The 16,880-nt window shown below is 63.6% G+C and overlaps 5 pseudogenes; all 5 read right to left on the bottom strand.

Moving 5' to 3' along the window:
- Window positions 1–2,356: 2,356 nt before the first annotated feature.
- On the bottom strand, window positions 2,357–2,465 carry LOC142872732 (uncharacterized; annotated as a pseudogene).
- Window positions 2,466–5,915: 3,450 nt separating this feature from the next.
- LOC142872651 (uncharacterized) lies at window positions 5,916–6,024 on the bottom strand (annotated as a pseudogene).
- Window positions 6,025–9,480: 3,456 nt separating this feature from the next.
- LOC142872733 (uncharacterized) lies at window positions 9,481–9,589 on the bottom strand (annotated as a pseudogene).
- Window positions 9,590–13,073: 3,484 nt separating this feature from the next.
- On the bottom strand, window positions 13,074–13,182 carry LOC142872652 (uncharacterized; annotated as a pseudogene).
- Window positions 13,183–16,636: 3,454 nt separating this feature from the next.
- On the bottom strand, window positions 16,637–16,745 carry LOC142872735 (uncharacterized; annotated as a pseudogene).
- Between the last annotated feature and the right edge of the window lie 135 nt (window positions 16,746–16,880).

A 16,880-nucleotide genomic window follows, 5' to 3' on the forward strand; every position in this document is an offset into this window, starting at 1 on the left:
AGAAGACACCTGCACTCGGGTGTGTGTGGCGGCACAATTCCCAAGCAGCTCCAGATGTTAAACCAAGGAGAAGCCAGGGAGTTCCCAACGCCCCAGGTGTCCTCAGCCCACGACTGGCTGCTGTGGGAATGCGAAGCCCGGCTCCTTGTCTCAGAGCGGGGCAACCAGGAGGTGTGATGTCCACCCCGGGGTTCCTAGGAGGATCAGGCTGAAGCTGGGACTTGGCCTGAAAGTGTCCCCTCGCATGGCCACCCCCTTCCCCTTCCTGCTCCTCTACTCCTGGTGCCCCTCCATCCAGGGGCCAGACCTTAAAGAGTCACCCGCAAGAGAATCCTGGTCCCAAAGGAGCCTTCTGGGGGACCCGTGCTGAGAGAGGTTGTGGGCATGGCCCGCTGGGGCTCTGCCCGACCCAGGGCTGAGAGATGCAACCTCCCAGCTCTGGGTCCCTGCAGGAAGTGTTGGCAAGCACAGGGCCAGTCCTCCAAAGGCCCAGGTGCAGGGAGCCCAGGCCAAGCAGCCCGTGGAAGAAGCCACATGCTGTGCCACCCCGGGGAACACGACTGCAGGCCACGGCCCTTCCCGCCTCCTCCTCCTCCTCCTCCTCCTCCTCCTCCTCCTCCTCCCACCCTGCCCCCGCCCCCGCCCCCACATGGCGCAGGGCCCAGAGACACCTCAGACACTTGCTACCCAAAGTGCAAAGGGCATCAGTTGCTCCTCCAAACCCCCCCCCCAGCCCAGCAGACCGCGTTGTCCAGCCAGCCCCCGGGCCTCCCTGGGGTGCCCAGCACAAAAGTGCAGACACCCACCGGACCCTCAATCTCAGTTTTCGGATGTTTTTGCCACTCTAAGGACCCGCAGGCCAGCTGGGCCTTCTGGCAGGACAGAGAGCCCCGGAATCCGACGTGGAGAGCTGGGTGTACGTCCCCATGAGGAGCCGGTCCCCACCTCCGCGGCTCCCCCCTTGCGGGGAGTGGCAGCCGCGGGGCCTCAGAGAAGACACCAGGCTGGGCCCCCGCGGCACAGCGGGAGCACGTCCCCCGCAGGCCACTTAGCGAGGGCGGCAGGCGGACGGTTGGGTTGCGCGAGACGCTGCGGCCACCCTGCTACCGGGTTCCTGGGAGGGCGTCCTGGAAGCAGCGTCCACACCAAGCCCTTGGAAGGCCCAGGCGACGGAGGAGCCCCGTCAGGCAGGGGCCGAGGACGGTGACAGGTGACAGGTGACAGGCCGGGCGGGAAGGAGTCAGTCAGGCAGGGGCCGAGGAGGAGACGGGCTGGGTAAGGGTTAGGGTTAGAGTCAGGGCACAAGTCACAATCGCAAAGACCTGGAAGTGACCCGAGTGCCCATCGACCCACGAGTGCGTCAATAAAATGTGGCGCGTGGACACCACGGAGTGCTATTCGGCTGTGAGGAACAGCGGTGAGAGGGCACCTCTCGTGGTTCTCCTGGCCAGAGCTGGAACCCGTTCCAGTAAGCCAGGTATCCCAAGAATGGACACACGAGCACCACGTGCTCGCGCTCACCGGCAAATGGGTACGAACCGATGGACACCTAAGTGGACACAGAGGAATCACCTTCATCGGGTGGGTGTCGGGCGGGCGTGGGGAGGGGATGGGCATACACATCCCTTAGGAACGGGGTGGGTGCGCACCCACTGGGGGATGGGCGCACTTGAAGCTCTGACCCGAGGGGGGAGGCGGGGAGAGGGCGATGTACCCGACCTTAACATTGGTGCCCCCACAATACGCTGGAACAACATGAGAGGTAAATGAATAAGAACACAGGGGGTAGGGGGGCACGGGCAACACATGTCACCTTAATACTTGGACTCCCATCATCTGCTTGAAAAGAGAGAGAAAAGAAAATGCAATACTAGAGATAAGAGACACTTTTTAAAAATAATGAATCCGAAGAGAAAAGTCAAAGGAGGCCTGTGGAGCAGGTCTGGGTGTGACTCCGGATCCCCCAACATCAGGTGCCACCACCAAAGATTCCTGCGTGTAGCCCATAGAACCCCAAAAGCAACGGGACGAGTTCTGGTCACATACTCCCTCAAAATGACATCCTGGCCTTCTTCTGCAACTCCCTCCCCTCTCAGACTCTCAAGGTTTCCTCCAGCGTGTCGGTTCCCACAGAGCAGACCTTTGGTCTGAGACCTGACAGTCCAGAAGCCACGCATGCTGCCGCGTGGCGGCGGTGTCGCGGCTCGGGACAAGAGGAGGCCCCACAGTGCGGGCTGGGGCGCCAGGCACCGCGGCGGGCGCTGAGGGTGGGGGTCACCCCCACCCGGGGCCGCCCCCGCACTCCCAGAAACGCGACAGAACCAGAGGCAAAAAAAAAAAAAAAAGAAGAAGAAGAAGCCTACGGCACCCGGTATTCCCGGGCGGTCTCCCATCCAAGTTCTAACCAGGCCCGACCCTGCTTAGCTTCCGAGACCGGGCGCGTTCGGGGTGGTGTGGCCGTGGACGGCGGAGGGCGCCCCTGCCCCGCTCAAGAAGCGGAGCCTCTCTGCGCTTCCCCGCCGCCTCCTCCCGCCCCAGGCCCCGCGCCGGCGCTGACCCGCGCCGGGCCGGGCCTGTTGAGTTCGCCGGCCGGGTCCGGCGGGCTCCCAGGGACGGGGGTGACAGGCGGGGCGGGCAGGGAGCGGCGGGCCGGGGTTGGGGGCTGTCTCTCTATACACACACACTCACACTCAGTCTCTCACTCACACTCACACAAGATGCGCCTCCACGGCTGGACCCGCCAAGGTGGAGACCTTCCAGCCCCCCTCCTCTCCTCGCCTGGCCTCCTTCACCTCCCCGCCCCCACCCCCAGCGCCGCTGACTGCGCACGGGCGGGCGGGGCGCTCGCCCTTTGACCCCAGCCAGGGGCCGCCCTCCCCCACAACCCCTTTCAGCTGCTCCCCCCACCCTGTGGCCGGGCGGCCGCCTGTTCCCCCGGGCCAGGGCTGGGGCACAGCGCACGGGGGAGGGGAGCGAGTGTATGGGGCGTCTCTCTCTCTCTCGGGATGTGTCCCATGGGTGGGGTGGGGTGGCGTGGTTTGTGGGGCGCTGAAGAAATCAGTCCCCTCCATCTCCTACCTCTGGAAAACCCCCGAGCCCTTGGAGAACTGCCGGCACCGCTTCGTGGGGGCCGGGACCCTCCTCTGTGTCCTCCTGTGGCCCAGTCCAAGGGGCCTGGGCCTGGCCGGGGCTGCATTGGACCCCGACCACCCTGGCGTGTGGACTCGCTAACAATCGGCGATTAGATATTGGATTCCAGCGTCATTGAGGTCATTTCACTAATGAGTGCACCGGAAAGAGTTTCCTAATCCATCTGTGAGGGTGGCAACTGAAAGAGAATTTGAAAGCTGACAGAATAGGCGAGGAAAGGCATAGGAGATTTCCACACCCAGTAGGGAAGCCTTTCCCGAAATGGAAGAAAGAAAGGAGCAAACAGAGACACACCGGTAGCCCGCCCGGATCAGAGTCTGCCCCTGAGAGAAAGCACCCTGACCAGGTTCACCCGTGGGTGGGTGGCGAGCTAGCGGCATTCAGAAGAGCGAGGCCCGCAGTCTGTGCAGAAGACACCTGCACTCGGGTGTGTGTGGCGGCACAATTCCCAAGCAGCTCCAGATGTTAAACCAAGGAGAAGCCAGGGAGTTCCCAACGCCCCAGGTGTCCTCAGCCCACGACTGGCTGCTGTGGGAATGCGAAGCCCGGCTCCTTGTCTCAGAGCGGGGCAACCAGGAGGTGTGATGTCCACCCCGGGGTTCCTAGGAGGATCAGGCTGAAGCTGGGACTTGGCCTGAAAGTGTCCCCTCGCATGGCCACCCCCTTCCCCTTCCTGCTCCTCTACTCCTGGTGCCCCTCCATCCAGGGGCCAGACCTTAAAGAGTCACCCGCAAGAGAATCCTGGTCCCAAAGGAGCCTTCTGGGGGACCCGTGCTGAGAGAGGTTGTGGGCATGGCCCGCTGGGGCTCTGCCCGACCCAGGGCTGAGAGATGCAACCTCCCAGCTCTGGGTCCCTGCAGGAAGTGTTGGCAAGCACAGGGCCAGTCCTCCAAAGGCCCAGGTGCAGGGAGCCCAGGCCAAGCAGCCCGTGGAAGAAGCCACATGCTGTGCCACCCCGGGGAACACGACTGCAGGCCACGGCCCTTCCCGCCTCCTCCTCCTCCTCCTCCTCCTCCTCCTCCTGCTCCTCCCACCCTGCCCCCGCCCCCGCCCCCACATGGCGCAGGGCCCAGAGACACCTCAGACACTTGCTACCCAAAGTGCAAAGGGCATCAGTTGCTCCTCCAAACCCCCCCCCCAGCCCAGCAGACCGCGTTGTCCAGCCAGCCCCCGGGCCTCCCTGGGGTGCCCAGCACAAAAGTGCAGACACCCACCGGACCCTCAATCTCAGTTTTCGGATGTTTTTGCCACTCTAAGGACCCGCAGGCCAGCTGGGCCTTCTGGCAGGACAGAGAGCCCCGGAATCCGACGTGGAGAGCTGGGTGTACGTCCCCATGAGGAGCCGGTCCCCACCTCCGCGGCTCCCCCCTTGCGGGGAGTGGCAGCCGCGGGGCCTCAGAGAAGACACCAGGCTGGGCCCCCGCGGCACAGCGGGAGCACGTCCCCCGCAGGCCACTTAGCGAGGGCGGCAGGCGGACGGTTGGGTTGCGCGAGACGCTGCGGCCACCCTGCTACCGGGTTCCTGGGAGGGCGTCCTGGAAGCAGCGTCCACACCAAGCCCTTGGAAGGCCCAGGCGACGGAGGAGCCCCGTCAGGCAGGGGCCGAGGACGGTGACAGGTGACAGGTGACAGGCCGGGCGGGAAGGAGTCAGTCAGGCAGGGGCCGAGGAGGAGACGGGCTGGGTAAGGGTTAGGGTTAGAGTCAGGGCACAAGTCACAATCGCAAAGACCTGGAAGTGACCCGAGTGCCCATCGACCCACGAGTGCGTCAATAAAATGTGGCGCGTGGACACCACGGAGTGCTATTCGGCTGTGAGGAACAGCGGTGAGAGGGCACCTCTCGTGGTTCTCCTGGCCAGAGCTGGAACCCGTTCCAGTAAGCCAGGTATCCCAAGAATGGACACACGAGCACCACGTGCTCGCGCTCACCGGCAAATGGGTACGAACCGATGGACACCTAAGTGGACACAGAGGAATCACCTTCATCGGGTGGGTGTCGGGCGGGCGTGGGGAGGGGATGGGCATACACATCCCTTAGGAACGGGGTGGGTGCGCACCCACTGGGGGATGGGCGCACTTGAAGCTCTGACCCGAGGGGGGAGGCGGGGAGAGGGCGATGTACCCGACCTTAACATTGGTGCCCCCACAATACGCTGGAACAACATGAGAGGTAAATGAATAAGAACACAGGGGGTAGGGGGGCACGGGCAACACATGTCACCTTAATACTTGGACTCCCATCATCTGCTTGAAAAGAGAGAGAAAAGAAAATGCAATACTAGAGATAAGAGACACTTTTTAAAAATAATGAATCCGAAGAGAAAAGTCAAAGGAGGCCTGTGGAGCAGGTCTGGGTGTGACTCCGGATCCCCCAACATCAGGTGCCACCACCAAAGATTCCTGCGTGTAGCCCATAGAACCCCAAAAGCAACGGGACGAGTTCTGGTCACATACTCCCTCAAAATGACATCCTGGCCTTCTTCTGCAACTCCCTCCCCTCTCAGACTCTCAAGGTTTCCTCCAGCGTGTCGGTTCCCACAGAGCAGACCTTTGGTCTGAGACCTGACAGTCCAGAAGCCACGCATGCTGCCGCGTGGCGGCGGTGTCGCGGCTCGGGACAAGAGGAGGCCCCACAGTGCGGGCTGGGGCGCCAGGCACCGCGGCGGGCGCTGAGGGTGGGGGTCACCCCCACCCGGGGCCGCCCCCGCACTCCCAGAAACGCGACAGAACCAGAGGCAAAAAAAAAAAAAAGAAGAAGAAGAAGAAGCCTACGGCACCCGGTATTCCCCGGCGGTCTCCCATCCAAGTTCTAACCAGGCCCGACCCTGCTTAGCTTCCGAGATCGGGCGCGTTCGGGGTGGTGTGGCCGTGGACGGCGGAGGGCGCCCCTGCCCCGCTCAAGAAGCGGAGCCTCTCTGCGCTTCCCCGCCGCCTCCTCCCGCCCCAGGCCCCGCGCCGGCGCTGACCCGCGCCGGGCCGGGCCTGTTGAGTTCGCCGGCCGGGTCCGGCGGGCTCCCAGGGACGGGGGTGACAGGCGGGGCGGGCAGGGAGCGGCGGGCCGGGGTTGGGGGCTGTCTCTCTATACACACACACTCACACTCAGTCTCTCACTCACACTCACACAAGATGCGCCTCCACGGCTGGACCCGCCAAGGTGGAGACCTTCCAGCCCCCCTCCTCTCCTCGCCTGGCCTCCTTCACCTCCCCGCCCCCACCCCCAGCGCCGCTGACTGCGCACGGGCGGGCGGGGCGCTCGCCCTTTGACCCCAGCCAGGGGCCGCCCTCCCCCACAACCCCTTTCAGCTGCTCCCCCCACCCTGTGGCCGGGCGGCCGCCTGTTCCCCCGGGCCAGGGCTGGGGCACAGCGCACGGGGGAGGGGAGCGAGTGTATGGGGCGTCTCTCTCTCTCTCTCTCTCTCTCGGGATGTGTCCCATGGGTGGGGTGGGGTGGCGTGGTTTGTGGGGCGCTGAAGAAATCAGTCCCCTCCATCTCCTCCCTCTGGAAAACCCCCGAGCCCTTGGAGAACTGCCGGCAACGCTACCGTGGGGGCCGGGACCCTCCTCTGTGTCCTCCTGTGGCCCAGTCCAAGGGGCCTGGGCCTGGCCGGGGCTGCATTGGACCCCAACCACCCTGGCGTGTGGACTCGCTAACAATCGGCGATTAGATATTGGATTCCAGCGTCATTGAGGTCATTTCACTAATGAGTGCACCGGAAAGAGTTTCCTAATCCATCTGTGAGGGTGGCAACTGAAAGAGAATTTGAAAGCTGACAGAATAGGCGAGGAAAGGCATAGGAGATTTCCACACCCAGTAGGGAAGCCTTTCCCGAAATGGAAGAAAGAAAGGAGCAAACAGAGACACACCGGTAGCCCGCCCGGATCAGAGTCTGCCCCTGAGAGAAAGCACCCTGACCAGGTTCACCCGTGGGTGGGTGGCGAGCTAGCGGCATTCAGAAGAGCGAGGCCCGCAGTCTGTGCAGAAGACACCTGCACTCGGGTGTGTGTGGCGGCACAATTCCCAAGCAGCTCCAGATGTTAAACCAAGGAGAAGCCAGGGAGTTCCCAACGCCCCAGGTGTCCTCAGCCCACGACTGGCTGCTGTGGGAATGCGAAGCCCGGCTCCTTGTCTCAGAGCGGGGCAACCAGGAGGTGTGATGTCCACCCCGGGGTTCCTAGGAGGATCAGGCTGAAGCTGGGACTTGGCCTGAAAGTGTCCCCTCGCATGGCCACCCCCTTCCCCTTCCTGCTCCTCTACTCCTGGTGCCCCTCCATCCAGGGGCCAGACCTTAAAGAGTCACCCGCAAGAGAATCCTGGTCCCAAAGGAGCCTTCTGGGGGACCCGTGCTGAGAGAGGTTGTGGGCATGGCCCGCTGGGGCTCTGCCCGACCCAGGGCTGAGAGATGCAACCTCCCAGCTCTGGGTCCCTGCAGGAAGTGTTGGCAAGCACAGGGCCAGTCCTCCAAAGGCCCAGGTGCAGGGAGCCCAGGCCAAGCAGCCCGTGGAAGAAGCCACATGCTGTGCCACCCCGGGGAACACGACTGCAGGCCACGGCCCTTCCCGCCTCCTCCTCCTCCTCCTCCTCCTCCTCCTCCTCCTCCCACCCTGCCCCCGCCCCCGCCCCCACATGGCGCAGGGCCCAGAGACACCTCAGACACTTGCTACCCAAAGTGCAAAGGGCATCAGTTGCTCCTCCAAACCCCCCCCCCAGCCCAGCAGACCGCGTTGTCCAGCCAGCCCCCGGGCCTCCCTGGGGTGCCCAGCACAAAAGTGCAGACACCCACCGGACCCTCAATCTCAGTTTTCGGATGTTTTTGCCACTCTAAGGACCCGCAGGCCAGCTGGGCCTTCTGGCAGGACAGAGAGCCCCGGAATCCGACGTGGAGAGCTGGGTGTACGTCCCCATGAGGAGCCGGTCCCCACCTCCGCGGCTCCCCCCTTGCGGGGAGTGGCAGCCGCGGGGCCTCAGAGAAGACACCAGGCTGGGCCCCCGCGGCACAGCGGGAGCACGTCCCCCGCAGGCCACTTAGCGAGGGCGGCAGGCGGACGGTTGGGTTGCGCGAGACGCTGCGGCCACCCTGCTACCGGGTTCCTGGGAGGGCGTCCTGGAAGCAGCGTCCACACCAAGCCCTTGGAAGGCCCAGGCGACGGAGGAGCCCCGTCAGGCAGGGGCCGAGGACGGTGACAGGTGACAGGTGACAGGCCGGGCGGGAAGGAGTCAGTCAGGCAGGGGCCGAGGAGGAGACGGGCTGGGTAAGGGTTAGGGTTAGAGTCAGGGCACAAGTCACAATCGCAAAGACCTGGAAGTGACCCGAGTGCCCATCGACCCACGAGTGCGTCAATAAAATGTGGCGCGTGGACACCACGGAGTGCTATTCGGCTGTGAGGAACAGCGGTGAGAGGGCACCTCTCGTGGTTCTCCTGGCCAGAGCTGGAACCCGTTCCAGTAAGCCAGGTATCCCAAGAATGGACACACGAGCACCACGTGCTCGCGCTCACCGGCAAATGGGTACGAACCGATGGACACCTAAGTGGACACAGAGGAATCACCTTCATCGGGTGGGTGTCGGGCGGGCGTGGGGAGGGGATGGGCATACACATCCCTTAGGAACGGGGTGGGTGCGCACCCACTGGGGGATGGGCGCACTTGAAGCTCTGACCCGAGGGGGGAGGCGGGGAGAGGGCGATGTACCCGACCTTAACATTGGTGCCCCCACAATACGCTGGAACAACATGAGAGGTAAATGAATAAGAACACAGGGGGTAGGGGGGCACGGGCAACACATGTCACCTTAATACTTGGACTCCCATCATCTGCTTGAAAAGAGAGAGAAAAGAAAATGCAATACTAGAGATAAGAGACACTTTTTAAAAATAATGAATCCGAAGAGAAAAGTCAAAGGAGGCCTGTGGAGCAGGTCTGGGTGTGACTCCGGATCCCCCAACATCAGGTGCCACCACCAAAGATTCCTGCGTGTAGCCCATAGAACCCCAAAAGCAACGGGACGAGTTCTGGTCACATACTCCCTCAAAATGACATCCTGGCCTTCTTCTGCAACTCCCTCCCCTCTCAGACTCTCAAGGTTTCCTCCAGCGTGTCGGTTCCCACAGAGCAGACCTTTGGTCTGAGACCTGACAGTCCAGAAGCCACGCATGCTGCCGCGTGGCGGCGGTGTCGCGGCTCGGGACAAGAGGAGGCCCCACAGTGCGGGCTGGGGCGCCAGGCACCGCGGCGGGCGCTGAGGGTGGGGGTCACCCCCACCCGGGGCCGCCCCCGCACTCCCAGAAACGCGACAGAACCAGAGGCAAAAAAAAAAAAAAAAAAGAAGAAGAAGCCTACGGCACCCGGTATTCCCGGGCGGTCTCCCATCCAAGTTCTAACCAGGCCCGACCCTGCTTAGCTTCCGAGACCGGGCGCGTTCGGGGTGGTGTGGCCGTGGACGGCGGAGGGCGCCCCTGCCCCGCTCAAGAAGCGGAGCCTCTCTGCGCTTCCCCGCCGCCTCCTCCCGCCCCAGGCCCCGCGCCGGCGCTGACCCGCGCCGGGCCGGGCCTGTTGAGTTCGCCGGCCGGGTCCGGCGGGCTCCCAGGGACGGGGGTGACAGGCGGGGCGGGCAGGGAGCGGCGGGCCGGGGTTGGGGGCTGTCTCTCTATACACACACACTCACACTCAGTCTCTCACTCACACTCACACAAGATGCGCCTCCACGGCTGGACCCGCCAAGGTGGAGACCTTCCAGCCCCCCTCCTCTCCTCGCCTGGCCTCCTTCACCTCCCCGCCCCCACCCCCAGCGCCGCTGACTGCGCACGGGCGGGCGGGGCGCTCGCCCTTTGACCCCAGCCAGGGGCCGCCCTCCCCCACAACCCCTTTCAGCTGCTCCCCCCACCCTGTGGCCGGGCGGCCGCCTGTTCCCCCGGGCCAGGGCTGGGGCACAGCGCACGGGGGAGGGGAGCGAGTGTATGGGGCGTCTCTCTCTCTCTCTCTCTCTCTCTCTCTCTCTCTCTCTCTCTCTCTCTCGGGATGTGTCCCATGGGTGGGGTGGGGTGGCGTGGTTTGTGGGGCGCTGAAGAAATCAGTCCCCTCCATCTCCTCCCTCTGGAAAACCCCCGAGCCCTTGGAGAACTGCCGGCAACGCTACCGTGGGGGCCGGGACCCTCCTCTGTGTCCTCCTGTGGCCCAGTCCAAGGGGCCTGGGCCTGGCCGGGGCTGCATTGGACCCCAACCACCCTGGCGTGTGGACTCGCTAACAATCGGCGATTAGATATTGGATTCCAGCGTCATTGAGGTCATTTCACTAATGAGTGCACCGGAAAGAGTTTCCTAATCCATCTGTGAGGGTGGCAACTGAAAGAGAATTTGAAAGCTGACAGAATAGGCGAGGAAAGGCATAGGAGATTTCCACACCCAGTAGGGAAGCCTTTCCCGAAATGGAAGAAAGAAAGGAGCAAACAGAGACACACCGGTAGCCCGCCCGGATCAGAGTCTGCCCCTGAGAGAAAGCACCCTGACCAGGTTCACCCGTGGGTGGGTGGCGAGCTAGCGGCATTCAGAAGAGCGAGGCCCGCAGTCTGTGCAGAAGACACCTGCACTCGGGTGTGTGTGGCGGCACAATTCCCAAGCAGCTCCAGATGTTAAACCAAGGAGAAGCCAGGGAGTTCCCAACGCCCCAGGTGTCCTCAGCCCACGACTGGCTGCTGTGGGAATGCGAAGCCCGGCTCCTTGTCTCAGAGCGGGGCAACCAGGAGGTGTGATGTCCACCCCGGGGTTCCTAGGAGGATCAGGCTGAAGCTGGGACTTGGCCTGAAAGTGTCCCCTCGCATGGCCACCCCCTTCCCCTTCCTGCTCCTCTACTCCTGGTGCCCCTCCATCCAGGGGCCAGACCTTAAAGAGTCACCCGCAAGAGAATCCTGGTCCCAAAGGAGCCTTCTGGGGGACCCGTGCTGAGAGAGGTTGTGGGCATGGCCCGCTGGGGCTCTGCCCGACCCAGGGCTGAGAGATGCAACCTCCCAGCTCTGGGTCCCTGCAGGAAGTGTTGGCAAGCACAGGGCCAGTCCTCCAAAGGCCCAGGTGCAGGGAGCCCAGGCCAAGCAGCCCGTGGAAGAAGCCACATGCTGTGCCACCCCGGGGAACACGACTGCAGGCCACGGCCCTTCCCGCCTCCTCCTCCTCCTCCTCCTCCTCCTCCTCCTCCTCCCACCCTGCCCCCGCCCCCGCCCCCACATGGCGCAGGGCCCAGAGACACCTCAGACACTTGCTACCCAAAGTGCAAAGGGCATCAGTTGCTCCTCCAAACCCCCCCCCCAGCCCAGCAGACCGCGTTGTCCAGCCAGCCCCCGGGCCTCCCTGGGGTGCCCAGCACAAAAGTGCAGACACCCACCGGACCCTCAATCTCAGTTTTCGGATGTTTTTGCCACTCTAAGGACCCGCAGGCCAGCTGGGCCTTCTGGCAGGACAGAGAGCCCCGGAATCCGACGTGGAGAGCTGGGTGTACGTCCCCATGAGGAGCCGGTCCCCACCTCCGCGGCTCCCCCCTTGCGGGGAGTGGCAGCCGCGGGGCCTCAGAGAAGACACCAGGCTGGGCCCCCGCGGCACAGCGGGAGCACGTCCCCCGCAGGCCACTTAGCGAGGGCGGCAGGCGGACGGTTGGGTTGCGCGAGACGCTGCGGCCACCCTGCTACCGGGTTCCTGGGAGGGCGTCCTGGAAGCAGCGTCCACACCAAGCCCTTGGAAGGCCCAGGCGACGGAGGAGCCCCGTCAGGCAGGGGCCGAGGACGGTGACAGGTGACAGGTGACAGGCCGGGCGGGAAGGAGTCAGTCAGGCAGGGGCCGAGGAGGAGACGGGCTGGGTAAGGGTTAGGGTTAGAGTCAGGGCACAAGTCACAATCGCAAAGACCTGGAAGTGACCCGAGTGCCCATCGACCCACGAGTGCGTCAATAAAATGTGGCGCGTGGACACCACGGAGTGCTATTCGGCTGTGAGGAACAGCGGTGAGAGGGCACCTCTCGTGGTTCTCCTGGCCAGAGCTGGAACCCGTTCCAGTAAGCCAGGTATCCCAAGAATGGACACACGAGCACCACGTGCTCGCGCTCACCGGCAAATGGGTACGAACCGATGGACACCTAAGTGGACACAGAGGAATCACCTTCATCGGGTGGGTGTCGGGCGGGCGTGGGGAGGGGATGGGCATACACATCCCTTAGGAACGGGGTGGGTGCGCACCCACTGGGGGATGGGCGCACTTGAAGCTCTGACCCGAGGGGGGAGGCGGGGAGAGGGCGATGTACCCGACCTTAACATTGGTGCCCCCACAATACGCTGGAACAACATGAGAGGTAAATGAATAAGAACACAGGGGGTAGGGGGGCACGGGCAACACATGTCACCTTAATACTTGGACTCCCATCATCTGCTTGAAAAGAGAGAGAAAAGAAAATGCAATACTAGAGATAAGAGACACTTTTTAAAAATAATGAATCCGAAGAGAAAAGTCAAAGGAGGCCTGTGGAGCAGGTCTGGGTGTGACTCCGGATCCCCCAACATCAGGTGCCACCACCAAAGATTCCTGCGTGTAGCCCATAGAACCCCAAAAGCAACGGGACGAGTTCTGGTCACATACTCCCTCAAAATGACATCCTGGCCTTCTTCTGCAACTCCCTCCCCTCTCAGACTCTCAAGGTTTCCTCCAGCGTGTCGGTTCCCACAGAGCAGACCTTTGGTCTGAGACCTGACAGTCCAGAAGCCACGCATGCTGCCGCGTGGCGGCGGTGTCGCGGCTCGGGACAAGAGGAGGCCCCACAGTGCGGGCTGGGGCGCCAGGCACCGCGGCGGGCGCTGAGGGTGGGGGTCACCCCCACCCGGGGCCGCCCCCGCACTCCCAGAAACGCGACAGAACCAGAGGCAAAAAAAAAAAAAAGAAGAAGAAGAAGAAGCCTACGGCACCCGGTATTCCCCGGCGGTCTCCCATCCAAGTTCTAACCAGGCCCGACCCTGCTTAGCTTCCGAGATCGGGCGCGTTCGGGGTGGTGTGGCCGTGGACGGCGGAGGGCGCCCCTGCCCCGCTCAAGAAGCGGAGCCTCTCTGCGCTTCCCCGCCGCCTCCTCCCGCCCCAGGCCCCGCGCCGGCGCTGACCCGCGCCGGGCCGGGCCTGTTGAGTTCGCCGGCCGGGTCCGGCGGGCTCCCAGGGACGGGGGTGACAGGCGGGGCGGGCAGGGAGCGGCGGGCCGGGGTTGGGGGCTGTCTCTCTATACACACACACTCACACTCAGTCTCTCACTCACACTCACACAAGATGCGCCTCCACGGCTGGACCCGCCAAGGTGGAGACCTTCCAGCCCCCCTCCTCTCCTCGCCTGGCCTCCTTCACCTCCCCGCCCCCACCCCCAGCGCCGCTGACTGCGCACGGGCGGGCGGGGCGCTCGCCCTTTGACCCCAGCCAGGGGCCGCCCTCCCCCACAACCCCTTTCAGCTGCTCCCCCCACCCTGTGGCCGGGCGGCCGCCTGTTCCCCCGGGCCAGGGCTGGGGCACAGCGCACGGGGGAGGGGAGCGAGTGTATGGGGCGTCTCTCTCTCTCTCTCTCTCGGGATGTGTCCCATGGGTGGGGTGGGGTGGCGTGGTTTGTGGGGCGCTGAAGAAATCAGTCCCCTCCATCTCCTCCCTCTGGAAAACCCCCGAGCCCTTGGAGAACTGCCGGCAACGCTACCGTGGGGGCCGGGACCCTCCTCTGTGTCCTCCTGTGGCCCAGTCCAAGGGGCCTGGGCCTGGCCGGGGCTGCATTGGACCCCAACCACCCTGGCGTGTGGACTCGCTAACAATCGGCGATTAGATATTGGATTCCAGCGTCATTGAGGTCATTTCACTAATGAGTGCACCGGAAAGAGTTTCCTAATCCATCTGTGAGGGTGGCAACTGAAAGAGAATTTGAAAGCTGACAGAATAGGCGAGGAAAGGCATAGGAGATTTCCACACCCAGTAGGGAAGCCTTTCCCGAAATGGAAGAAAGAAAGGAGCAAACAGAGACACACCGGTAGCCCGCCCGGATCAGAGTCTGCCCCTGAGAGAAAGCACCCTGACCAGGTTCACCCGTGGGTGGGTGGCGAGCTAGCGGCATTCAGAAGAGCGAGGCCCGCAGTCTGTGCAGAAGACACCTGCACTCGGGTGTGTGTGGCGGCACAATTCCCAAGCAGCTCCAGATGTTAAACCAAGGAGAAGCCAGGGAGTTCCCAACGCCCCAGGTGTCCTCAGCCCACGACTGGCTGCTGTGGGAATGCGAAGCCCGGCTCCTTGTCTCAGAGCGGGGCAACCAGGAGGTGTGATGTCCACCCCGGGGTTCCTAGGAGGATCAGGCTGAAGCTGGGACTTGGCCTGAAAGTGTCCCCTCGCATGGCCACCCCCTTCCCCTTCCTGCTCCTCTACTCCTGGTGCCCCTCCATCCAGGGGCCAGACCTTAAAGAGTCACCCGCAAGAGAATCCTGGTCCCAAAGGAGCCTTCTGGGGGACCCGTGCTGAGAGAGGTTGTGGGCATGGCCCGCTGGGGCTCTGCCCGACCCAGGGCTGAGAGATGCAACCTCCCAGCTCTGGGTCCCTGCAGGAAGTGTTGGCAAGCACAGGGCCAGTCCTCCAAAGGCCCAGGTGCAGGGAGCCCAGGCCAAGCAGCCCGTGGAAGAAGCCACATGCTGTGCCACCCCGGGGAACACGACTGCAGGCCACGGCCCTTCCCGCCTCCTCCTCCTCCTCCTCCTCCTCCTCCTCCTCCTCCCACCCTGCCCCCGCCCCCGCCCCCACATGGCGCAGGGCCCAGAGACACCTCAGACACTTGCTACCCAAAGTGCAAAGGGCATCAGTTGCTCCTCCAAACCCCCCCCCCAGCCCAGCAGACCGCGTTGTCCAGCCAGCCCCCGGGCCTCCCTGGGGTGCCCAGCACAAAAGTGCAGACACCCACCGGACCCTCAATCTCAGTTTTCGGATGTTTTTGCCACTCTAAGGACCCGCAGGCCAGCTGGGCCTTCTGGCAGGACAGAGAGCCCCGGAATCCGACGTGGAGAGCTGGGTGTACGTCCCCATGAGGAGCCGGTCCCCACCTCCGCGGCTCCCCCCTTGCGGGGAGTGGCAGCCGCGGGGCCTCAGAGAAGACACCAGGCTGGGCCCCCGCGGCACAGCGGGAGCACGTCCCCCGCAGGCCACTTAGCGAGGGCGGCAGGCGGACGGTTGGGTTGCGCGAGACTCTGCGGCCACCCTGCTACCGGGTTCCTGGGAGGGCGTCCTGGAAGCAGCGTCCACACCAAGCCCTTGGAAGGCCCAGGCGACGGAGGAGCCCCGTCAGGCAGGGGCCGAGGACGGTGACAGGTGACAGGTGACAGGCCGGGCGGGAAGGAGTCAGTCAGGCAGGGGCCGAGGAGGAGACGGGCTGGGTAAGGGTTAGGGTTAGAGTCAGGGCACAAGTCACAATCGCAAAGACCTGGAAGTGACCCGAGTGCCCATCGACCCACGAGTGCGTCAATAAAATGTGGCGCGTGGACACCACGGAGTGCTATTCGGCTGTGAGGAACAGCGGTGAGAGGGCACCTCTCGTGGTTCTCCTGGCCAGAGCTGGAACCCGTTCCAGTAAGCCAGGTATCCCAAGAATGGACACACGAGCACCACGTGCTCGCGCTCACCGGCAAATGGGTACGAACCGATGGACACCTAAGTGGACACAGAGGAATCACCTTCATCGGGTGGGTGTCGGGCGGGCGTGGGGAGGGGATGGGCATACACATCCCTTAGGAACGGGGTGGGTGCGCACCCACTGGGGGATGGGCGCACTTGAAGCTCTGACCCGAGGGGGGAGGCGGGGAGAGGGCGATGTACCCGACCTTAACATTGGTGCCCCCACAATACGCTGGAACAACATGAGAGGTAAATGAATAAGAACACAGGGGGTAGGGGGGCACGGGCAACACATGTCACCTTAATACTTGGACTCCCATCATCTGCTTGAAAAGAGAGAGAAAAGAAAATGCAATACTAGAGATAAGAGACACTTTTTAAAAATAATGAATCCGAAGAGAAAAGTCAAAGGAGGCCTGTGGAGCAGGTCTGGGTGTGACTCCGGATCCCCCAACATCAGGTGCCACCACCAAAGATTCCTGCGTGTAGCCCATAGAACCCCAAAAGCAACGGGACGAGTTCTGGTCACATACTCCCTCAAAATGACATCCTGGCCTTCTTCTGCAACTCCCTCCCCTCTCAGACTCTCAAGGTTTCCTCCAGCGTGTCGGTTCCCACAGAGCAGACCTTTGGTCTGAGACCTGACAGTCCAGAAGCCACGCATGCTGCCGCGTGGCGGCGGTGTCGCGGCTCGGGACAAGAGGAGGCCCCACAGTGCGGGCTGGGGCGCCAGGCACCGCGGCGGGCGCTGAGGGTGGGGGTCACCCCCACCCGGGGCCGCCCCCGCACTCCCAGAAACGCGACAGAACCAGAGGCAAAAAAAAAAAAAAAAAGAAGAAGAAGAAGCCTACGGCACCCGGTATTCCCGGGCGGTCTCCCATCCAAGTTCTAACCAGGCCCGACCCTGCTTAGCTTCCGAGACCGGGCGCGTTCGGGGTGGTGTGGCCGTGGACGGCGGAGGGCGCCCCTGCCCCGCTCAAGAAGCGGAGCCTCTCTGCGCTTCCCCGCCGCCTCCTCCCGCCCCAGGCCCCGCGCCGGCGCTGACCCGCGCCGGGCCGGGCCTGTTGAGTTCGCCGGCCGGGTCCGGC

This window comes from Microcebus murinus, chromosome 8 (genome assembly GCF_040939455.1).
Source record: "Microcebus murinus isolate Inina chromosome 8, M.murinus_Inina_mat1.0, whole genome shotgun sequence".
Lineage (NCBI taxonomy): Eukaryota > Metazoa > Chordata > Mammalia > Primates > Cheirogaleidae > Microcebus > Microcebus murinus.